Source organism: Periplaneta americana, chromosome 1 (genome assembly GCF_040183065.1).
Source record: "Periplaneta americana isolate PAMFEO1 chromosome 1, P.americana_PAMFEO1_priV1, whole genome shotgun sequence".
Classification (NCBI taxonomy): domain Eukaryota; kingdom Metazoa; phylum Arthropoda; class Insecta; order Blattodea; family Blattidae; genus Periplaneta; species Periplaneta americana.
The window spans coordinates 38886793-38911719 of NC_091117.1; the positions used below are offsets into that span (position 1 = coordinate 38886793).

The 24927-nt window shown below is 35.5% G+C and overlaps 1 protein-coding gene and 1 non-coding gene across 4 annotated transcripts in view; one reads left to right on the forward strand and one right to left on the reverse strand.

Annotated features, from left to right (window-relative positions):
• LOC138694624 (neural-cadherin-like) overlaps positions 1–24927 on the reverse strand; it is a 1043497-nt gene that overhangs the window by 448642 nt on the left and 569928 nt on the right. The window lies entirely within an intron of this gene.
• Positions 10938–11011, forward strand: TRNAS-GCU (transfer RNA serine (anticodon GCU)). Its single transcript has one exon. It is a non-coding gene; the product is annotated as a tRNA-Ser (tRNA).

Sequence of the window (24927 nt, forward strand, 5' to 3'; positions counted from 1 at the left end):
TTTATTACATATTGAGCTTCGTGACTGTCTATACTAGATTGTGGTTATACTCCCAAACACATTATAACCAGAGTAAACCATGCATGACCATCTACGATTGAACTCCATACACAATCAGCTGACTTATCAACTATAATATTAGTGTGCGTATTTTATAAGTAGATTAGATTAACTTTTTTTTTTTCAATTTTTTTCAATGCGTGTAGTCTATATTTTTTTTCCTCGTGTTATGTGTATTATGTTCTTAAACCCGTAAGCCTACTTTGTTTGAAGGTAATTCTTGGTGATGTTTCTTTTACATGACAGCCACAGAAAGTTGACACCTTAGACTTTGTGCGCACCACGGCCAGCTTGTAGTTCTGGTGAAGCTAAAAACGTTCATCGATTTACAAGAAGTTGCTAGAAAATGATTGGGCAGTATTTTCTGCATTGTATGAAATCATAATACTAATCTCAATATAAAATCTATTCCATTCAATTCTATTGTTAAATGAAGTGACAATCAGAATGGCTGTGGTTCCCATCCGCAACATATTCAACGCTTTTATGTTTTACACATATTCAATATGCTGACGTCACTGTTCTCCATAATTTGGAATATTAATTTTAACACGAATGTCCTCGAGAGTAAACAAAACCGTACGCCGCAATATTTCACGGGAGAGCTGAAAAACAAACCTCCGAAATTAAACTGAATCGCAGTCTCCCCACCCAACCCTCATCCACAACGTGAAATCATTATAGAACCTTTCTTCTGCAAGAGCATGACTTGAATACAATTCTGAAATGCATTTCATTAGTATGATCATTATGTTCACTAACAACTTCTTCATTCAAATCAGAGGTCTCTGCTGACCCGGAGACTGCGGTAAAAACAATTCAAAGCGTTCAACAAAAGAAAAACTCACAAGTAGGAAAGCTTTCATGAACTTTCTTACCATCTCTTTCTAACAATTAAAAGTAGAATAAAATCACTTGGCCAGATTCTGAGGATATCACCATTTATTTTAAAACTCATTTTGGTTTCCGGTAAGTCAGTTACAAGATTGCAATAATATATTCCAATAAACACATGTAACATAACTTTTATTTTTTTTATGCTCGACCATGCCGAAATGTAGTAATTATACACCTGGTAGCAGTCCTTTAATGCATGCCATTAAAGTACACCTACTCATTAAGGTACAGGTGTTCAGCCAATGACAAGTCAGCTTTGTACCGTTATAAAACCTCAGACAATGACAAGTCAGCTTTGTACCGTTATAAAACAGCAAGTATCGATTATTTTCGGATATTCAATCGAAAGAGAATTAGCGAAAAGGCACGGAGGCTGGAAATCCAATACTGTCGCAGAAGGTTATGTTCTGTTACTATAATAATTAGCGTTAATTGTAAATAATATTCAAATAAATTCAATTTGTCATCTCGTTTTTCAATGTCTAATTTAATTTCAATGTTATATCAACGTTAATATTTAGTTTACTCTGTAGGTTCTTATAGGCTATTAAGATCACTGTGGACATCTGTTCCTCGGAAAAAATCAATACTTTCGCGTCTGCGCACATCTCACAATTTACGAGCTATTGCTCAAGGTCAGTTAGATACAAATAAAATGAATCATTTCAAGTTAAAAATATGGTCGAGCATAAAAAGTCGTATGAAACTCGCCTATAATGGTAATTAAGAAGCTCGTATGAAAATTATGAAACTCGCTTGCGCTCGTTTCATAAACATCCATACTCGCTTCTTAATTACTATCATTATAGGCTCGTTGCATAATGTACTATTTTCTTCTAAATGCAAAAAGTAATTTAACAATATAAAACAATATTTTGAAAGACATATATACATGATGTGTATGATATAATATAATATAATGTAATATAATTTTTTTGTATAAAATATTATCTTGTAATGAAAAAATTAAATACTTCTAAAAATATCTATCTATACTAAATAAATTTTACAAGAGAAAGAGTTCATCCAAAGGGCTGGACTCGGGAAGAGTACCCAAAACGCTCATTGCATTTCCGCGTTGAATTGCAATACTTAAACGTTGACGCAGATAAGTAGTGCAACGACGATCACCGGTAATGGAGATCAAAATTTTGCCGATTTGAGATACCAAAACTTTAGCGTCAAGACTCCAAGGACCGAAGGTCTCCACAGCAAAGGGGACAAAGATATAATTGTCTAAAAGATGAGCATACTTATTAACTTTTTTCTTCACGGCTAATTCAGCAGCAGACGATGCGCGTCTGCAGATATTCGGCAAGTGAGATGGAGCTAGAGTGTCAACACAAATGGAGTCCCAAATTAAAGATTTTCCTCTAGACCATGGAATTAAGGTGAGACCATCGGGCCGTTTACCATCCGCGCGACTAATACCTGATGGTTCCAAAAGAGACGAGATACCACAAGAAGTCAGAGAGAGATCTTTTAATGATATCATTGAGTGATGTATGTCTGGGAATGCGACCCTTGCTCCTCGCACAGCTGAGTGCATGATGGCCGTAAATATCAGCAATTCCTCCGCAAATACATTGGTGTGGCTGGCAGAGTTTACAACCAAGGTTAAGCCATTGCGATTTTAAAGGATGTACTATCTATTAGAGTTCCGATGTGAGGAGAAGGTAATGCGTGTAACCAAGCTCCAGACTCACTCTCTTGAAGAGCTAGGAGACGTGCAATGTCGTGTTCGGATGTGAAAGAAGAAAGGAGTTTATCTAAAATTTAAAATATAACATAATATGTAACATGAGTTTTATGTATACATATACCATATTACATATGGATCTGACAAAAATTAGTATTTCAGATGCAAATCATTAAATTGAAATTAACATAATCCCTTTTAAATTACACTAAACACTTATTACATAAAACTAATGACTTAACATCTTACTGTTATACATATAAATTAATGATGATGCAGTTATTTCAGCGTCAAACAGTAGAGCAAAGCTGGCTGTTTCAAGAGAACATATCGACGGTGTTCAGGTAAAAGGGCTTATCCCACAAAAGAAAAATTCCTCAGAAACAGCTATAATTAAATTTTAGCACATTATTATTAGATACTTTATATGAAAGAATGTAAACATAATTGTTAAGAAACATATCTTCACGTTTTTTAATTAAATTTTAACTAATTACAGCAAAAAAGTCACATTTGCAAAATTAGGATTAATGTCCTTTTACCTAAACAGTATATGCGCAGAACCAATCAAAGCTCTAGCCGCCTTCGTATCTGACGGTTATTATAATGCTTCGTAACCAATCACAGTTGGGCCAAATGTCAACGGAACACCCGTTACTTTCTCATAAGCTGGACGAATCGCAGCCATTACGCTTTCTCGGATTTGAATCTGGCTCACGCAAAGTCGTAATCCTCTATATGGCCCCACGTTTCAGTTTAGCTTCCCAAATAACTCTATTTCAATTGCAAATTCTTGCAAGGAATGAACACTGGCTTGGCACATTGAATATTCTCCACTCGGTACGGTTCTTTTCATGACTTGCGTGTTTTCTCGAGCAAAACATACGAGCTACGAACAAAAGTCATGACGTCATTAATATTCACAAAATGGCAGCAATATAGCCAATAATAAGAGGAAAAAAAAACTATAATTCTCTCCCACGTTTTGAACGCAAGCCAAGAGTCGAAGACACATTTCTGGTAACAATGGTCATTGTCACGTGGATAGGAATTCCAGTTACAACCGTCCTGCATTCCCAAATAGCCATTCGGTTGCGGGGAATATATATAGGCTATTATGTTGTAATGTGTGATTTTATGATCGCTCTTGCATTGTAATCACAAGATTTCTGCTTTTGAAAATCGAATTGATGTAATATATTACTAACCTCATCGCATCAGCATATGAGAAAATAAATACCTCTGCTTCGTACTTAGAGATTTTGTAAAGAAATTAACCTCAGAATATAAAAAATGAGCCAATAACACACCGTTGACCAGTCATGGGTGCTCTAAGGTTAGGAATACCTTGTCTTTAATGAAGGTCAAGTTTTGCGGTTTCAAACTCGGACGTTGGCAATGCATTTTTAGTGGCGATAAAAAATTCTTACCTTGACCTCTTTATGGCCCTATTTCTTAAAATTATGGTGTAATACATTACAAGTAAAGTCACCTGTAATTTGTAGACGTTACGAGAATTGCTCCGTGAATTGCAGAAACCCCACATGTTCATTTTTTTTTTCTTTCCAGGAGGCACAAAACACTTAATATTTTTCAAGAGCGTTTGGTATTTTGAAGTGACTATTTTTTATTAAAGCATAATAATAAGTTGTAATGTTTGACATAAATGAACATTAATTAATTAATAAAAATCCACCCCCATCGCTTGCTGAATGCACGATCAATGACTCCTCCTGTGTAGTTTTCATGCATAAAAACTTTCATCCGTCTACACAAGAGATATCCTCCAAGCTAATAATACTACAGAGTTTATGCATCCCTCATAAAGTAATAGGCACAATACATCACACAGTTTCGAGTGGAAAAAGTCCATTTCCTCTACTCAGCAACTCTTTTCAGCATATGCCATGAAAGGGACTAACTTTGAATTGTCATCAAATTATGGTGCGCAAAACAGTTAGATAGTGGGTTAGCCATTACTAAGTTTTCCAATACGGCAATAAATTCAGAGCGCGCACCATCTATCTGATTATCTGGCCACCTCTATCATATTCTATTACCTAGCTACATCAGCACAAAGCAATAGTCTGAAGAGAGAGACGGAGGCTATCTTCGAGGGAGGGACTTCATGTATATGACCACCAAATTCAATTGCGATTACATATAATTCAATAGTTTTCAACGTCATCCGCAGGGAGGACGATGTTCCCTGTCAGACTAATACAATTTTATTCGCTATGTGCACAACTAATGCAATTGCAGCGCTTCGCTTATTCCTTCTATTTCAATTTTGATTTCTACTGAGAAGAATTACTGTTACACCATTCGGTGTGTATTCAACTCCGGTCGCAGTATGCATTAAAAATAAAGTTTTCCGCATTGAATTCGATTAAATTTTCAAGAGGAAAACAGAACTAACTATTCGTGTTTATTCTGAATAATTTCATGCATTCATTCGTTCATTCATTCATTTATTCATTCATTCAAAGTTTTCTGTCCAAGGGCAGGTTTTTCACTGCAAACCCAGTATTCTCCAATCTTCCCTCTTTTCCGATTTCCTGTTAGTCTGCGCACACAATCTACACATCTTAATAGTCTCCATCATCTGATACCTTCTTCTGCTCCGAACTTCTCTCGCGTTCACCATTCCTTCCAATGCATCCTTCAGTCTATTCCTAGCCAGTGATCCAGCCAATTTCCTTTCCTCTTCCTGATCAGTTTCAGTATCATTTTTTCTTCACCCACTCTTCCTAGCACAAATTCATTTCTTATTCTCTGTCTCCATTATACACTTTCCATTGTTCTCCATATCCACATTTCAAATGCTCTAGTCGTTTCTCTTGACTTCGTCGTAATGTCCTTGTTTCTCCACCATACAGTGCCACACTCCACACAAATCACTTCACTAGTCTCTTCCTCAGTTCTTTTTCCAGAGGTCCGCAGAAGATGTTTTTTTCCTATTAAAAGCTTCCTTTGCCATTGTTATCCTCTTTTTTACTTCCTGACAGCAGCTCATGTTGCTACTTATAGTACGCGAAGCAAAAATTTTGCATAGCCAGGCGATTATTATTACGAATATTATTATTATTATTATTATTATTATTATTATTATTATTATTATTATTATTAATCGGTGGCTCCACAGCCCTTGAAGAGCCCATATCCACCAGCCGGCTGCTGACCTCACGTTCACATGGCAAAGTAGAGGTGGACGATCATCCTGCCGGAATGGAAGTATCGTATCGTTAGCGCGATGATCCTCCCAGCCGTTATAGCTGGCTTTCGTAACCGCATTTCGCTACCTATCGTAGCTCCCCAAGTGCATCACGATGCATTAATAATAATAATAATAATAATAATAATAATAATAATAATAATAATATTATTATTATTATTATTATTATTATTATTATTATTATTATTATTATTATTATTATTATTATTATTATTAGTTGGAGGCCGAAGGGAAAAAGACCTTTGCGGAGGCGAGACGTAGATGGGAGGATAATATTAAAATGGATTTAAGGGAGGTGGGATATGATGATGTGACTGGATTAATCTTGCACAGGATAGGGATCGATGGCGGGCTTATGTGAGGGCGGCAATGAACCTGTGGGTTGCTTAAAAGCCATTTTTAAGTAAGTAAGTAAGTAGCCTATTATTATTATTCATTCCGGTGTAGTTAAGACCATCACGTCTTCTCTTCCACACCATCAAAAATAGATATAATTACAATAACTAGAAAAATCATATTATAAACATAAATTAACACCACACGAAAATATACAGGCTACAGGCTACATCACACCAACTTTAGGCCTAAATGAGTGGAGCTAAACTTAAGTTTAAGTATCCTAGTTAATTAACAAGGCCAAGAAATTAACGAACATAAACAAAAAACTTGCAAATTAATATCTAGAAATGAAACAAATCAATACATCAGCAACACCTTAAAAGCCATGGAATAAGACAACATTTTCAAATTTAATTTTGATTTGAATAATGTCTGGCTATCCCTGACGTCTTTAGGTAAAGAATTCCAGAGGCGAGATATTTCTATAGTACCTATATGAGGATGAGCATAAAGAAATTCTGTGACGAGAGTTAGAAAGAAGTGCTTAATGCACGTTTCGTAGGTTTGTAAGAAATTGAAAGGGCGATACTAGATATTCGGAGTAGAAGTAGGCCTATACATGATTTTAAAATAAAGAAGATACAATGAATGTAGGCTATTGTTCTTCGTTCTTTCAGACGCATTCATGAAAGTAGGCGGAGAAATAAGAAAGAATTGTTTTGGTCTCGGAATTTGATGTAATAGATTAGCTGTATGAAAAGAATATTCTTTCCAAAGACATCAAGGGTAAAAACAAGGAAGAGAAATGTTATATTCTTTTTTAGACTTCCGTTGAGAAGTTTTGTCAGTTTTTAACAATTCTGAACAAAACTTTGAAAGAAAGGGAAAATATTTTAAGAAATATAGCGAATTCCGGAAAGAAAGCAAGACGTACATGGGTTATAATAGGCAACAGGGAGGCTGAAAAAAAATACATATACTACTACTTTTCAAGATCTTCACGTCACGAATGCAGAGGGCAAAAGAATATAATAAATTATGAAACCATACCAAATGTCTACCCGACCGATCTCTCATAAAAGTTTAATCGTGGTTGCCAAGGAACAATGTGAAATATTTTTCAAAAAATTGACTTACGAAGCATGCTGAATTGTGATTATTATTATTATTATTATTATTATTATTATTATTATTATTATTATTATGTTGATATGTAAGCAAAAATGCAAATACTTAAATATGTGTTCTAATATCCACAACTTTTATTATACTCGTAGATAAATATCTGTAGTATAAATAAATAGATTCGATTTGTATTGTTGGTACGATTATGACATGAAATACATCAAATTTACGTATTTACCTTAAATTTTACTAACGTCACATTCATTTAATGTCATTCTAAGCTTTTCCTCCGCAAAACATCTACGTCTGTAGCAGAATAGTAATTTATACAATTAAATTCTCTTTCCAGTATTACTAGTATAGGCCTATAAGAAGCGATAAAAAGAAAAGCCTTTCGAATTTGTGCACACACAAAAGGTATTACATTATTAGTTTCCTGCAGTAATTTACAGTAAAATTATGATTTTGAAATAAATATGAGGTTAGAAGAGAAAACGACAAATTTTAATATTATAACAGGAACATAAAATTATCGCTGATTAACTTTATAACTATAACAATAATAATAATAATAATAATAATAATAATAATAATAATAATAATAATAATAATAATAATAATAATAATTTATTTATTTAATCTGACAGGATTAAGGCCATAAGGCCTTCCCTTCCATCCTACCAGATAGCACATATAAATACAAAAAAGAAATACAAACACTGATGAAAATGATACAAATTAAGTTAAAGGGTCAACAGAGTCAAAAGTACATTATAGTGCTCTCATCGAGCTAATACAACAAAAAGAAAGAAAACAGACATATCAATGATGATATTGATAACTGACAATAATAATAATAATAATAATAATAATAATAATAATAATAATAATAATAATAATAATAGTAGTAGTAGTAGTAGTAATAATAATAATAATAATAATAATAATAATAAATACATTACATATTAATTTTCAATTTCACAACAGCATAGTTACAATATTTACTATATGTCATGGGTTAAGGTGAAGTTGCGCAACCTGACATGTGTTCAACAAGCAATTCCACGAACTAGAATGTGATTTTTTAATTTAAATTTGAATTTTGATATTGTCCGACAGTCTCTGACGTGGTCAGGGAGAGAATTCCAGAGGCGTGGAATAGATATGCTGAAAGATGATGAGTAGAAGGATGTTCTGTGCAGAGGAATAGAGAGAAGGTACATGTTCCGGATTCGAGGTAGTGAAACGTAAACAAAACGAGATGCTAGGTAAGAGGGTGTGGAGGTGTGGATGATTTTAAATAGTAATAAGAGAGAGTTGTATATATTATAAGTGTTAAAAGTGTATGTGTATGTAGAATAATGAAGACAAAAGAAATATGCTTTAGGGATGTTTCTTATTTTAACATATAAAGAGCAATCAAAAAGTTTCCGGACTGCCCTGAACGTAGGCAACATACAAAACATAGAAAACGTAGAAGTTCTCTAGAACCAGGGAAACGCCTGGAATCCATACTAAATGCATCACTTGAAAGGCAGAAAAGTAGACTATAAGGCGTACATTGAGAGATTCCAGGAAAAATCGCAATAAGACCACATGTTTGCACAAAATCATGTGTAGAAGCTCAGTTCTTGAAGACAATCTGACGCTTTTTGATAGACTGACTCAACAGGCACGGAAGCAATGATCTTCAATGGTATGAGCATGTATGTTTAATAGTACAATAAATGCAAGTGCACCTTATTCTTCACAGAGGCTACCTAAGAGGCAAAGTATACTAGATAAGCATCTCTTTACATTATGAGGAAGTTTAAAAAAATGAGACCAAGACAGTAATACTACTAGTAGTGGTATTACCAAATAATGAAGGTTACTAATGGTAGAAGTACTGATGATGTTAGTAGCAATATTAGTAAAAAATAATTATGCAGACTCGTACATTACAGCATGCCAGTTGTCTCTCCCCACCATACGCAGGATTTGCATGCAGAATCAGTAATAGCCAATCGGAATGTCATTTTTACTGTAGGCGGACCTGAGCCGTTAACACGTGATTTTTAAGGAGTGGTAACTGATAAGATGATAATCTGTTGGTGGGAAACATAGCGCACGCGCAGATGAATTACTGTGGTGGTGGTGGTGGTGGTGGTGGTGGTGGTGGTGGTGGTGGTGGTGGTGGTGGTGGTGGTGGTGGTAGTAGTAGTAGTAGTAGTGCGATAAAATAGAAAAAAATTGTAAGATTTTTTTCCATATTTTAAGTTTAATTAGTAGGTCTATACACAGAAATATTCAGTTTTGAAAGGAATTGCTGATGACATTCAAACCTTTCGTGTTATTCCTCATTTATTTTCTTATATTTCTGTTACTATCTTAAAAAAATAACTGTCAATTTTACCCTGTAGACGGGTAAATTTTTCAGGTTCCTTTTTAAAATGTGTTTCACCAATAATGTACAGTAGTGGCAAAAAAAAAAACCGGACCGACCCTTGTAACTGTTTTCAGAGCCTTGTTCACTCAGAGCACGATAGACTGGTAACTAAGACTTTCGTGGTTCGAATCCTGCCTGGGAAGGAAACTTTTTTTTGTTCCTTATTCAAATTAAGTTTCTTTGCAGGCAGGATTCGAACCACGAAAGTCTTAGTTACCAGTCTTTCGTGCTCTGGAGTGAACAAGGCTCTGAAATCAGCTACAAGGTTCGGTCCGGTTTTTATGCTACTTCTGTACACAGTAGGGATAAGTTCGGTAAGTAAATATATTTTAATACGAGTAGACTAATATTAAAAGCATTTTTTTCACAAGTAGGCCTATTGATGCGCAATATACATAAGCCTTTACATAACAAATGGGAATATTGTAAATACTTAAGTCATATGAACAAAGAAGTTATTCCAAAACAAAACTACTACAAAATTACTAGGCCTATTGGTATTTAGTCAGAATCAAAGCAATTGGACATAAATAGAAAGGATCTGTAGTACTCTCATTACAATTTCCACACACCCAGTGAAAACACTTCACACACTAAACCCAATCAGGACGTTTATAATAAATTATCACAAAGGCATGAAATTCTTATGTTCAGAGATTGAAAGTTCAGGTACGGGGTTGAATACCTAGTTAATTCCTGAAGATTTCTAGAATTCATCTTTGCTCTAATAAAAGTTTCGGATTCATATTCTATCCTGGAATTTTCCGTACTTTTTTCCCCCCTCATTTTCTTTTGGTTTCCTGGTCTAGCCCCTCTTATTTCCTGCAGCACTTAACCACTCACTTATCAAGCGATCTAATTTCTCCTTGTCTTCAACATCAGGAATGATATCTAAAACCACAGATGAATTAAATAGCACAAGCCCAGGAACAATGTCGCCAATGTCATTGAAATTATTCAAACCTGCTTTACAGGGAGCTACTACCTGAAAGCCAGATTTGTATAATACATTCGTTGCTGGAGGTACGTTAACAGAAAGCCACAAATTAAGTCACACAGTATTGTGTGCACTCATAGTTGAGTTCTGGCGTCTTGTCAGCTCATTTGAGTTGTGTGGATATAAAAGGAAAAATTATGACGGTGTCGTGTATAGTTCCTGGGGTAGCTCAGTCGGTAGAGCGTTCGCGCGCTAAGCGAAGGGTCCCGGGATCGATACCCGGCTCCGGAACAATTTTTCCTTGAAATTATTCAGTGTCACCAAATTTTCCCTGTGTATGGCGATGTTACTCCTGCTTGTCAAAGTATCCCCATTCTACGGTATTTTATTTTACTAATGTTTTCAAATTCAACGGTCGAAATGAACATACACATTTTTTATTAATAAAGTGTAAAGTGAGTTCACACATTTGTAACATCCGGACGGAAACTTTTTTTTTTTCTGCAATAATAATAAATTTTATTGAACAACTGTTTTCTGTAAAATGATACTGATTTTATAAATTGATTCTAATAATAAAAGTTGACAAAAGTATTTCATTTTCAATATATAGAGTTAGAAAATAGTAAAAATGAACATCCGTGACAACTGGAATGGCTGCTATATGAGCCCTAATACAGACGGCATAAGCCTATTCAATGGCGCTTTCTCAGTGTCAAGATATGCTGTATTTTAGTGCAAATTTCGCAATATAATTTCCCAGCATCACATACTTGACGTAATGACAAAGTAAAAAATAAAAGACTAATACGAACATGAAGATTAGATTTACGTTACAAATTGAATATTAATTCCCACTGTGGTCCGTATTACACGCAGCCCTTCGTGTGAGTGTTTTATCGCCTTCACATATAATTCATCACTTCTCCAGTTTTTCTTTGATGCCATCCCGCACACATTAAGCATGTTTTCCCACCTTACACCAACTTGTAATACTCCAATATAATGAGATATTGTCGTAAGATGATAAAGAGAACTCGAGACAAGAAGAAAGACATTTTGCGAGGCTGAGAATTCTATCGATCGTGTGATACAGTTAATTATCTCAGTGTTGCCAACAAAATTCTGGCGCCACGAGCGCTGTTCCTCAATCAGGCGCAATTCGACATTTATAATCAGCAGGAAATTTAATTTTCACGGCACAAAGAGCAGCTGCCAATCAGTCAATTGTTATTTGCAATAAAGTGATCACAAATATTTCTACCGTGAGAAATATCATACCGTTTATAATCAAGTCCAATTGTGAGCTCAGCTCTGCAAAAATGAATCCACGCCCACCAGTCCGCATGAATGAATGGAGTTGCGAACGTTAATGAAAGCAACTCTCTTGTGACGCTGCTGTCAATCAAATAATCATGATCTCACAATTATCAGAATGGTTATAAGCAGAGCTAGGAAGTTGGTACCGAAACTGTTAAGTTGGATCATATCTCTGCCGAATGAAAAATAGTAGCGCAGCTCTGGATGTCAATGAACAGAACGACAAACACGTACAGCCGGGTGGTAACTAAACTCATACTCCAGTCGTCCACGGCCTTAGAACAAAATAACAATAAACGAATTACATAAAAAATTAATAATTTGTGATTATAAACTTCGTAACTCCCAATCTATACTAATAATAAATCTGTAGCCGAAACTTTTCTGGTAATTTTCGATTTTCCAAAAATAATTGGTCCTAACATATATAATTAACCACCCTGAAACCGAAAATCGCTTTTTTGACAATTCTGTTTGTCTGTCTGTCTGTATGTTTGTTACCTTTTCACGCGATAATGGCTGAACGGATTTCGATGAAAATTGGAATATAAATTAAGTTTGTTGTAACTTAGATTTTAGGCTATATGGCATTCAAAATACATTATTTAAAAGGGGGGTTATAAGGGGGCCTGAATTAAATAAATCGAAATATCTCGCTTGTTATTGATTTTTGTGAAACATGTTACATAACAAAAGTTTCTTTAAAAATAATTTGCGATAAGTTTTATTCCTTGAAAAAGTTTGATAGGACTGATATTTAATGAGATAAACGAGTTTTAAAATTAAAATAACTGCCATCTAAGGCCGCATAATGAAATAAAAAACAAATGACTTCGTCTATAAGAGGCCTTGGACAGCAACAATCGAAAGCTATGAAAGATAGCCTACAGAGAATGTTTCTGTGTTTGTATGAAGTAATATCGAAAGCTAAATTAACCAATTTGTATAATTAATTATTATTTCACCATTGGAAAGTGTAGTTTCTCTAGATGGACATAATTTATTACAGTAACTTCTGATATAATGTAATGTAATGTAATGTAATATAATATAATATAATATAATATAATATAATATAATATAATATAATATAATATAATATAATATAATATAATAAAGATACATGTTAAAGGAATTGTTATTGCACCAAATGAGTGGTCTCTGGACCAAAATGATCGCATTTTAATTATTTGGATGCAATTTAAATTAAGTAAAAAATTAAACGATTTATCCTTCTATCAAACACGAATGTTCCCTGGATCAAATGTCCTATTTTAATTATGTAATTACTTTATATTTATTTCTAACGGGTGCAGCGGAGCGCACGGGTACGGCTAGTCTAAAATAATTTACTCATACTATAAAAATAAATTTATCTAGAGAAAATCAAAACTCGAGTGGGATTTAATTGACTATTACACGATTAGAAGAAAGTATATATAGATTGGAAGTACTTGAATACAATAAAATATTAATTGATGTACGAAAATACAACTGTCTTCAAATGTATTATTGTACCATCTCAACATTACAAATATTACGCTAGATGGCAGTATTGTGTTATGATTAGCTGTTTTTTTGTTATAAGTTGTGCCAACTATGGAATTTTCATTGAACTCTGGGGACTATTACTAGTCAAGAAGGTTTTGTTGATTCAGTTTCATTTTTATTAAAACAGTTGCATTCCACTTCAATTATCCGTATCCCAGCAATCAACGTCACTTGACAGGTGATTTTCAATAAATCTTAATATTAAACAATCTCCGATACGTTGAGAACTAATATTTATTTTTACTTCCAGATTTTTAACTTAACTTTGATAATTTCGCTTTGATAAAATTATTGAACATTAGACAAAATTTTTTATTTAGTCTATTTGTGATAGGCCTGAAGTGGTAAAATGTAGTGTATTTAATCGTTCAAATAAGCCAAATCACAAAACTCAACTAAGCTTATATATGTAATATTGATCCAAGTGATCTTACATTTCGGTGCGTGCATAATTTGCGTGATTTCGAATAGTCATAGCTACACAAATAATCAATAATAATTGTGGGGGGGGGGGGGGGGAACTACATGTCCCCTTATTTGATGCCGAGAATTCATAGAAAAAAAATCGACCATTTACGAAAAAATCGTGTTTTGTCGGTGTGCGATTTGACATGGAATGTATCATTTGCAGTAACTGAAGGAAAGAAATGCATTGTCTAATTACCATGAAGCAAAGCATTCAGAACGAAGTCCATCATATGGCAGCGAGCGCATACTACCGGTTTATTTTAAATTAGAATATTTCATGCGTGCAATGTAAATCGTTTTTAATTTCTGGGCGCTCCCGTTCAGCACTACTCGTTATAACCTTGTCCTCCCATTTCGTATTAAATCCATTTAATTCTTTTTTGTAAACACTACAGATATTGCCCTCTCATTATGGAGTGCAGTGTCGTCACGTCATTTGTTTGGGAGCAGCATAATGATGTATTTTATTACGACGAAGCGATTTTCTCTCTCTCTGAAACACAAAACAATGAACATTATCACTGTAGACTACATAGTCTATGAGGCAGCTAACAGTGATAAACGATTAACGATGTCCCAAAGGACAAATTATGTACATATTCATTTAAGACAGCAACGGCCTGAGGCGGGTAATGTTGACATATCTAGAAGCTACAATCCTGGATTCGAACTCGGCTTATGGCAACGATGTTGCAGTCTATATCACTGGAGCCCCGGCATTTGGCGATATAACATTGTGGTATTTAAAAAAGCTAGATAATAATAATAATAATAATAATAATAATAATAACAATAATAATAATAATAATAATAATAATAATAATAATAATAATAATAATAATGGTTTTATTTTTCCTGGCAGAGTTAAGTCCATCAGGCTTTCTCTTCCACTTAACCAGGATGAAAGCACATTCAGGAAAATACATACAGTATACAAGTATTAACTTAAGAAAAATGGCTGAATATTTTATATGAATACAATTGCAAAATTAAAGGAAGTGCTTTAACTAAATTACACCCAGAACTTCTAACATGTAACCCACTAACATATAACAAGAAAATTAGAAACGTGTTAATATCTTCAATTTGATTAAATAAATTTATAGCCTATGTGTATGAATTAATCAACCTATATTATATTTGTATTCCATAATTTTGAAATATATATTAGTCCTACTTTTCACATGCGATATTATTCTTATCTAGTGTTAATATTATATTATATAATTCCATTGCCGCTGTAATTATATTTTAGTTCCTATTTCATTTTACTTATTTATTTTTATTATTATTATTTTTTATTTTAATATTATATCTGAACTGCGACCGAGCACGAGCGCTGCTCATTCGGTCTCAAATTTTGTTAATACTACTGTATCTTGTTTATATTGCTTGTATTATTTTATTTCTATTTCTCTTGTTTGTTTGTAATTATATTCTTTATTCTGTATATTTAAATTTAAATAAATAAATAATTTCTAGGTAACTTATTTTTTCAATGTAGATATGGAGTTCGATCGTTATAATCGACCATTGTAAGCGTTGTATAAAGGGAAAAAATAAGAAAAAGTTATGGAGATTTGAGGAAAAACCTATGATTGTGTATAATGTCTATACAGAAATTATGGTAGAGTAGACGCAAGAAGAGCTTGCCACGGTAAGCTGCGCGAACTTTCGGAAACGTTCGGGTGCACTCGACCTCGCTTTGATTCGATTGGCAAACTGTCGACAGTTCTCAGTCGTCTGCTAGCTTGTTGTTTCGAGTGAGATTTATCACAGCGCATGTAACGTAACCTAAACCTAGTTGCAGGGGAACTAGTAACATAACATTGTTGAAAATACAGAAGCACGATTTTTTTACATATAAAATCACTGAATGAAATGGCAAAGATGTTATAAGAAATATGTAATCTTGTAATAATTGATATTTGACGTTGTAATAAAACACTAATACTATGTGATTTTATTAAAATGTTCCGATAACTAGGGTACTATGGTTGGTTTATTTTAATCTGTATATACTCCTTATGTTACGAGCGGAGCCTGTTTCGTGTTTCATAAATTTATGAACGTTATAAACAATTCCCTAGTTTCACGGTGTAACGTTTTATTAGCACTTCCTAATTTAGAGCGAAAAGGGGGCATTGTTAAGTACATAGAATGTTATACGGAACTCTGTTATTTAACAAACATACTTTGAACCACATAAAACTCCTGATATCAGGGACAAACCGCAGAATATGTAACGCAAACGCTAGCTTCTACCCGCTCTGCACAGCAACACTCCACGATACGAACAGTTCAAGACCGCGCTTTCGAATGCGCCCTGTAATCAGCATTAGGTGATTCATAGTAGCCCTGTAACGAGCATGGCGGCACGAAGACCGAATATCGTTCTCTGCACATCAGTCAAATGGGCAAGCTTTCTTTGCGCTTCCTCTACCTAATATAATTTAGACAAATAAATTTGAGCCGAAAACAATTAACAGTTTACTGGTATACTGTACATAAGAAAATAAAAATAGCCAATAAATATTGTTATTTAACTATATATATATATATATATATATATATATATATATATATATATATATATATAAGAAATTCCAACTTTCCATTAACTTTGCATAGTTACGCATGCATTGTGCACTACCGTCGTACTCTGTATGCCAGAATAATTTTTTTTGAACACTTGAATCTCATTGTATGGTTTATCTCCAACAGCTTCTGTATACAACTTTTTTTTTGTGAAATTAAAATTTAAGAAGTTATGAGTAATATTCCACACGTTTTGAACACTCTGTATATTGAATAATTTCAAGGGGAAAAATTGTTCCGGGGCCGGGTATCGATCCCGGGACCTCTGGTTGAACGTACCAGCGCTCTACCAACTGAGCTACCCGGGAACTCCACCTGACACCGTCCCAACTCTTCCCTTTATATCCACACAACTCGCGTGGGCTGACGAAACGCCAGAGACCCACATCGAGTGCACACAATCTCTGTGTGACTTGGAATTGTGGTTTTCTGTTAACGTACACAGTGACGTATATATTATGCAAATCTAGTCTTCCAGGTAAAGCTCCCTGTGAAGCAGATTTGAATAATTTCAAGGGAAAAATTGTTCCGGGGCCGGATATCGATCCCGGGACCTCTGGTTGAACGTACCAGCGCTCTACCAACTGAGCTACCCGGGAACTCCACCCGACACCGTCCCAACTCTTCCTTTTATATCCACACAACTCGCGTGGGCTGACGAAACGCCAGAGACCCACATCGAGTGCACACAATCTCTGTGTGACTTGGAATTGTGGTTTTCTGTTAACGTACACAGTGACGTATATATTATGCAAATCTAGTCTTTCAGGTAGCTTCGGATAGCTTAGTTAGTAGAGCGCTGGAACGTTCAACCAGAGGTCCCGGGATCGATACCCGGCCCCGGAACAATTTTTCCCTTGAAATTATTCAAATCTGCTTTACAGGGAGCTTTACCTGGAAGAATAGATTTGCTTACTCTGTATATTGAAAATGGTTATGCCAAAATAAATCGAAAATGAGTTTGCGTAATGCAGCTAAATCAATCTCTGGCGTTACATTTTAAAATGACAGTACTCCCATCTTCTGTATTTAGTACAGTTCCCTCGAGAACAAGGAAATAGGCCTAGCTACGGGAAGGACTGACAACAGTGCACAAAGGCGTTAATTTGTCCAATGCTTCAAGTCAATCGATCGATGTAATCAACATCGTAGCAGTGAAGTTACTCGCAGCATCCCAGACAGACAAATGTTTGAACTACTTTCAAAGCAAACACTGTAGACACCCCACTGCACGACTTTCCTCCCGCTCAAGCCCAACAATTAATTTTCTTAAAATTAACCAAGTTCCTAAGTCATCGACCCGATCTAGAACGCCCACACTGGGTCTAAGAATGTCTAGTGGCATCAATTGTATTCATCTTGTTGAAGGGGGGAGGGTTTAAATGCCATGGGGTGTGCTGTATCAGGGAGCTGTTTAATGACGATGAAATTAGAAAGTGTTTTAAATCTACGAGGGAAACACATAAACGTACACTAATTAGATGTGAATTGAAGGATGTTTCTGGGGGAACGTACAACATTTTTCAAAAGAGACTAAAGAGTAAAATTTGTTCGTAATATATATATAAATAAAAAACACACAAAGCCTGTGTATATGAGTACAACACATTTTTTAAACTCTAAACAATGTTATTGTTGTAAATACAGTGAAACCTCTCATTTACGGACATCGAATGGACGTAACAATCTGTCCGCATATGGAAGGTGTCCTTTATTGGGAGGGAGGCTCTCCAATCAAACAGTAAATTTATAATATCCATTATGTATCCCTTCACGCTTTAAATGAAATGAATTCCTGTATTCTAAATACAGTCTACTGTACTACAATAATTCTTTGCAACTTTGAACTACAGTAGATAAGACTGAAAAAGGAAAATACAGTACTGTGCCATGAAATTTTATTCTAGGTCTACAGTTATGCAGTACTGTAATTTACAGTTTTCAACTTAACCTTTACGTTCAGGTGCCAAGTCTCTCGAAACAGAACAACTGATTGAAGTGAAGAGAATAATCCTACTAACCCTATCATGTGTCAAATACAATTTCACAATCGCGGAAACCTTGGACCCATCAGACAGGTTAAATTTTATGACTTTGTTTATCCACTCGACTCCAGCTAACAAGGGGTAACCGGCTGGGCTAGTGTTGCCTACGAGACCCTTATTTGACTTCTTTCTTATTTAAGGAATTTCTATATAGTTCTCAAAACTAAATTTTCCATTTTTGTAACACATTAGGTCCTGAAATCTAAGTTCTGTCCGCAGTCAGGAAGTAAAGCAAAGCTTTAGGACTGTGAAACAGCTGTGCGTGTCCATGTCTGAGAGTTTTCGTAAACGAGAGTTAAATTTATCATTATTCCTATATTATTTCAGTTGGGACATAAAAATCTGTCCGTATATGAGTGTCCATATTTTCGGGGTATCCGTAAGGAGAGGTTTCACTGTATACGAGAATTCAAGCACTCTCCTGAAAGATAGTGATCTCTTGCTCAGGAGAGGATTTAATGCATAATGAAATTACATACAGGGTGTACAGAAACAACACTGGCAACGCTTAGTATGTTGGGTGGGACGGTAAACTGATCATTCTTCAAGGGGGAACCCATGTCCGGAAATTCATAGTTTGGGCGCTGTAGGGCGTCGAAGTTTTATCGGATTGTTTTTGGTGTCCTGATTAAGTAATTATGCAACCCACTAGCCATCAGCGTAATGTGGATGGACTAACTGCGCCTTAACTTTCCTGTGCATGCACTACATTGGTGGAGGGGGACCTGTGTCCAGGCCACCACGGTCACCTGATTTTATACCTCTTGATTATTTTCTGTGGGGTACTATGAAGGCTATGGTGTATGCTACTTCTGTGACATCAGAGTAGGATCTTATCGCACGAATTCACGTTGCGACTGAAATACTGAGCACGCAATTATTTGACCATGTGCGTCAAGTCTCTGCACCGCCGATGAACGTTCTGCAATCAAGTAGGAGGTCAATATTTTGAACACCTTTTGTAATTTACTGTACGGTGTGATGCTCTTATTGGGTTTCTTAACAAAATGTGAAACACACACCCATCACCATATCCGAACCGTTCTCAAACTACGAAGCCCCAAACCATGAATTTCCGAACATGGGTTCTCTCTTGAAAAATAATCAGTTTACCGTCCCGCCCAACATACTAAGCGTTGTTGGTGTTGTTTCTATACACCCTGTCTACAGAGTGAATACTAAATGCCATTTTCGAAGACGGACGTAATAGACCACATCAAAACATATAGGCCTTTAAGTAAGATAGGAACCAATGCTCTATCTTGGCAGTTTTTCCAGATCTCTAATGAGACAAGTATTATTTCCGTGGGAAACACAGTTTTAAGCTCAGATTATAACTCCAATATGTCCTCGTCGGACATCCCGCACTTCCAAATTACACTTTTGTCACTCCAAGCATGCCACACACAAGTTTGCTGGAATTTAGTTCAGCGCCGGACAACGGGTGGGTCGCGCAGCATGCTTTGAAAACCGGCGCCTGCTTGACGTACATAATGTAAACATCACGTGCTTACCTTACTTCACAATGCGAAACAGAAACGTATTGTAAACTGTAACATTGCACAGAGAACTCACAGGACAGTACTTGAAAACAAACCAGCTAGTTATTTTCTTCGCAGTTCTTGCGCAGAAACCAAGAAATCCGGCCACTTCAGGGACCGGTACAATCACAGTTGTCAGCTTCCTCGCCCACAGACTGCGGCAAAGAAAAGATACTGGCTCTCAACGATCCCATTACCTATTTCACGCGCCAGAAACGGTGGCTTTGGTTATACCTTTGTGTCGTAGAAATCTGCCGTCCGGGATCGGAACCGATGTGTAACAGCCGTCTGCACCTCTTTGTTGATCATACAGTAGGCCTATGAGAAATATCTCAGTTCGGGTGGGGAATATGTTGAAAAATAGCTCAAGAGTTGTATATGTCCCAATGAATCTTTCCATAATAATAATAATAATAATAATAATAATAATAATAATAATAATAATAATAATAATAATAATAATAATTTTTTTCATTTTGTATGATTCTCCGATAAGCACGTTGTAATATAATAATATTGAATTGGGCGAACCGTCTATACTTATCTAGTTTATATTTGGATTAAACATTAACGTTTTCGGCACTTATGTGCCATTTTCAAATGCATGGAATTGCCTTATTACATGTTCAAATAGATACACTTTATGTGTGTGAAATATATGGTATGTACCCTTGATGATCTATCATCGTTTACAAAATAATATATAAATTAAATTAAAAACACTTGCTAATAATTAAAATCTATACTAATTTACATCTACAATAAAAGTCCCATTGTTTTATGTGACAATATGGTTATCTTGAAGTTGTTATCACATGCAGTTCCTATATTTATTAAATGTTTTTTTGAGTTGCACTGTGTTGCACGTATTAAAATGTTAAAATTTGTTTGTTATATATTAACACACCAAGGATTCATGTTGTTTCACTTACGCAAGTCGAAGCACTGTACCACGTTGAAATGTTGCGTAATATCAGTTGCATTGATGCTTGTTATTGTGTTCCTTCGGTTTGCCAAGGTTGGATGTTACAAATTCATCATTGTCACCATAATGTTTTATTTTCGCTGGCAGAGTTAAGGCCATAAGGCCTTCTCTTCCACTCAACCAGCCTTAATCAATACAATACATATTTAAATTATGAATATTTACACTGCACTTAAAAGGTTCTCCAGCAATATTCTTCAGTTAAGTTAACGACTAGTAGACTACATATTTATTTAAATTTAGATAAACCTATAAGGTAAAGAAGTAACTTAATTTATAAGCTAATTTAATTCAATCAATTATAATTAATTTGAGATGTTTTCTTTCTGTAAACGGCCCAAGAGAAACTTACTTTCTGAGGGGGGGACTCGTAATTGCGCTCGAGTAACCAAAATTTGTATAAGCACTTGTTTTGACATTATAGTGGAAGAAAAGCAATTAACTTTATCTGTTCTCATGAGAATGTTTGGTACTCAGACGTAACATTTTAGCCACCCAGCTCGGTTATTCAAACCTTATTTATACGTAGATCTAGTGCGTAATTTAAATAATTTCTCATCAGTTGCAGTACGTACACAACCCAGGGTTTAGGCCTACTGTATTTCCGTGTTAGTCTTTGGGAACGCATGTCTTGTTCCACTGTTGCGCTGAGACAGATGAAAAGAAGCGAGCCGCCGCCGCGCCGTGTTGCTCTCGTCGACTCTCGCACTCTCACGAGATTTTAATCAGTCAGGTATCATATTGAATGGAGCCCACGTCAAACGCGAAGCTTCACTCCCGCCCTCTGTATAGCGCCACATTAAAAAGTAGCAATATCCACAAACTACGCCCACAGCTAAATAAACGCTTTTAAAAATCTTCTGCTGCTACCGAGCTGCGGAACCGCTAGCGGAGAAATGTTGTGTAGGCGGTTTGTTAGCAACGGGAGAGAGGGAAGGGAATATATATATATATATATATATATATATATATATATATATATATATATATATAAGCCTATATTAAAATTACTGGTACCCTCTCTAAAATGAATTGCTTGCTGAATTGTGGAGGATTCGTCTTAGCTCAGATTTCTTGTTGTCATTTATTTTTTCGTTCTACCAGCCTTATGTAAAAACATCTCACGGGAATTATATCAATACAGCCTATGCCTTCTTCACGCGCTAACCGTTATTCTACAGGTGTGGACAATGTGGACATATTAAGCACTGTGTCTTCCTTTCACTTAACACAAACAAAATATTTCTTCTCCCATTCACTAGTAAATTTCCAAATACATAGCACGCCACTGGTGACTACACAGCGAGAACTCTTATTGTTGCAGCTTGCCTTCCACCATTCAACTGCTCACCAACAACTGAAAGACAAGTATGTGTTCAATTAACCCTTTGATGCACGCATTTGGGAAGGAAATAAAAAATTGTGTTTGCAATGAAATTAAACTTTTATTTGTCTGAAAGAAGTGCCTCAAATTTTAAAAATCTTAAAAACTTCCATTTTTTACACAGAAAATGGGTGGTTTCATGGTAAAACCACTATGCAATACTGCAGAGCACATTGTCTTCAGACTTATTGCGAATGATACAAAAGGAAACAGTTTCTGGTTTCATTAAGGCAAAGTGCCACTTCACTTGTGTTGTGTGGTAATTAGAAAGGAAAAGAATGGACCTTCTATCCTTCCACTTGAGCCAGGACACACTAGCAAATGACGTATGGCTATCACTGTCACCACGATTCATGTCGCGGTCTCTTCTTTTGTCGTGTGGTAAATCAATACGCCATGTCTAACTGTACCACATGCGTAGATATTTTGCTCCCTTAGAGATCATCAGATTTAAACTTGTGAAAAAGTTGTCAAAAAACACTTTGTGATTGTCACCAACCATCTCTTCCTTGTAGCCATGATGAATAAGCTGACAGAAAAATGGAACATTTTGATGGATATGGTAAGCATAACTACCCTGTTTGCGTAGTGGTTACGTTTTGAAACCACCACATTATTTCTATATTGACGCCACATGTGTCGAAGAAATTACATCTTGTTACTGAAATGTGTTCTAAAAGACCGAAAGACAAATAATACTAAATATAAACTTACGTAACTGTGATATTTTAGCATACAACTGAAATAAAAACACGTAGCGAATCTCCCACACCGCAACTATACACAACAACATCAGCCATCTTAGTGGAGCAACACAAAATATATAGGGAAAATAAAATTCTTCTACAGTTACTTGGATCAGTGAACGCAGCGCAGTAATTTTGAAATAAAAATCACACTGTAAGTAGGCAGGAAACTCAAATTTAAAAGGTGATTATGTACTGTAACCACTGCGCTTCAAAGGGTTAAGAGTTAGTACAGGGACATCATTTTATTTTTACTTCAATTTTTATTGTACCTGAGTTTTGAATGTACTTCACTCCCACCCCTTCTACTAATGAAGTTCAACCGTCCTCCACACAGATCCAAGACCGCAGATACAGTCATAGTAGCCTTATGGTCATAGTAAACAGTACGTTCCAAAAATATATTTGCGTTTTCCAATGACGAAAGAGCTTTCAATATTGCATCATTTTCGCACAGGTACTATCGTCCATTTGCCTGCGTCGCATTCCGGTTTTCCCCACCAGCTTCTATTCGCCTCTCTGTAAAGGCTAGTGGCTGAGAACATTAATTTATGTTAGGAATTGGACGTCTACGTAATATTATACCCATACAACTGTTTAAAATAATTTTAATAAAAGGGCCTCGTTAAGTAATTAACTGTCACGTGATTTCCCCCCTTTCTACAATCCTGCGACATAACCACTTGGACAGACAGTAGATAGCATGTCTGAGTAATTTTATCTTTTCGGATCGAGCAGAAGTGAAGATTGAATTTACAGTACGTAAGGATACTCTTTTACAGAGTAGGTACAGAATTATTTCAACATGAGTTACTAGTACGAAGGACGAAACTGGTAATTGAAATTACACACATTATAACTGAAGCCTGAATCGAAATGAACGGTCACCATTTTTTAAAATGTGTTTAAATATCCATATTATGATTCTTTTTCAATTTAACTTCATTCTCTATAGTGTACGCTAATGTTTTGTAGACAGTATAATATACACTGCATAATGAATACGTCCGCATGGATAACTCAGTTCGTAAGTAAAAGCATTCATTGTTAATACTGTACTGTATTTTGATTAAACAAAAACCTAATGAAAATTATCAAACTCAAAAGCGTGATATTTCCTAGTTTACGTAAATGGATGAACTATACTTTTCTTCCCTCCTATACCTAATAAAGTGATTTGTTTGTATATTACGCCAGTATCATCGAACTCCAATCGTGGAAGGGAGTAGCAACAGTTGATCCAAAGGTATAGCCAGGTTAATATTAGAAATGTTAGTAAAAATAAAATGATGTCCCTGTAGGAGTAGAGTTCCCATATCGAGAGAGGAAATGTCCATTTCTGCTCTAGAAGACAATGGAAATTGCAATAATGTCCACACTAATCAACGAGGAATATAATCAGCATTAATTTACCCCGGCGGTGGCCGAGTGGTCAGAACGTCAACCTGTCACGCAGGCGGCCCGGGTTCGAGTCCCGGTCAAGTCTGGGCTTTTTCATTGCAATAATCCATAGTGATACTTGTGGCGAACAAGGTCGTAGTTGGGGTTTCTCTTGACGTTCTCTCGATT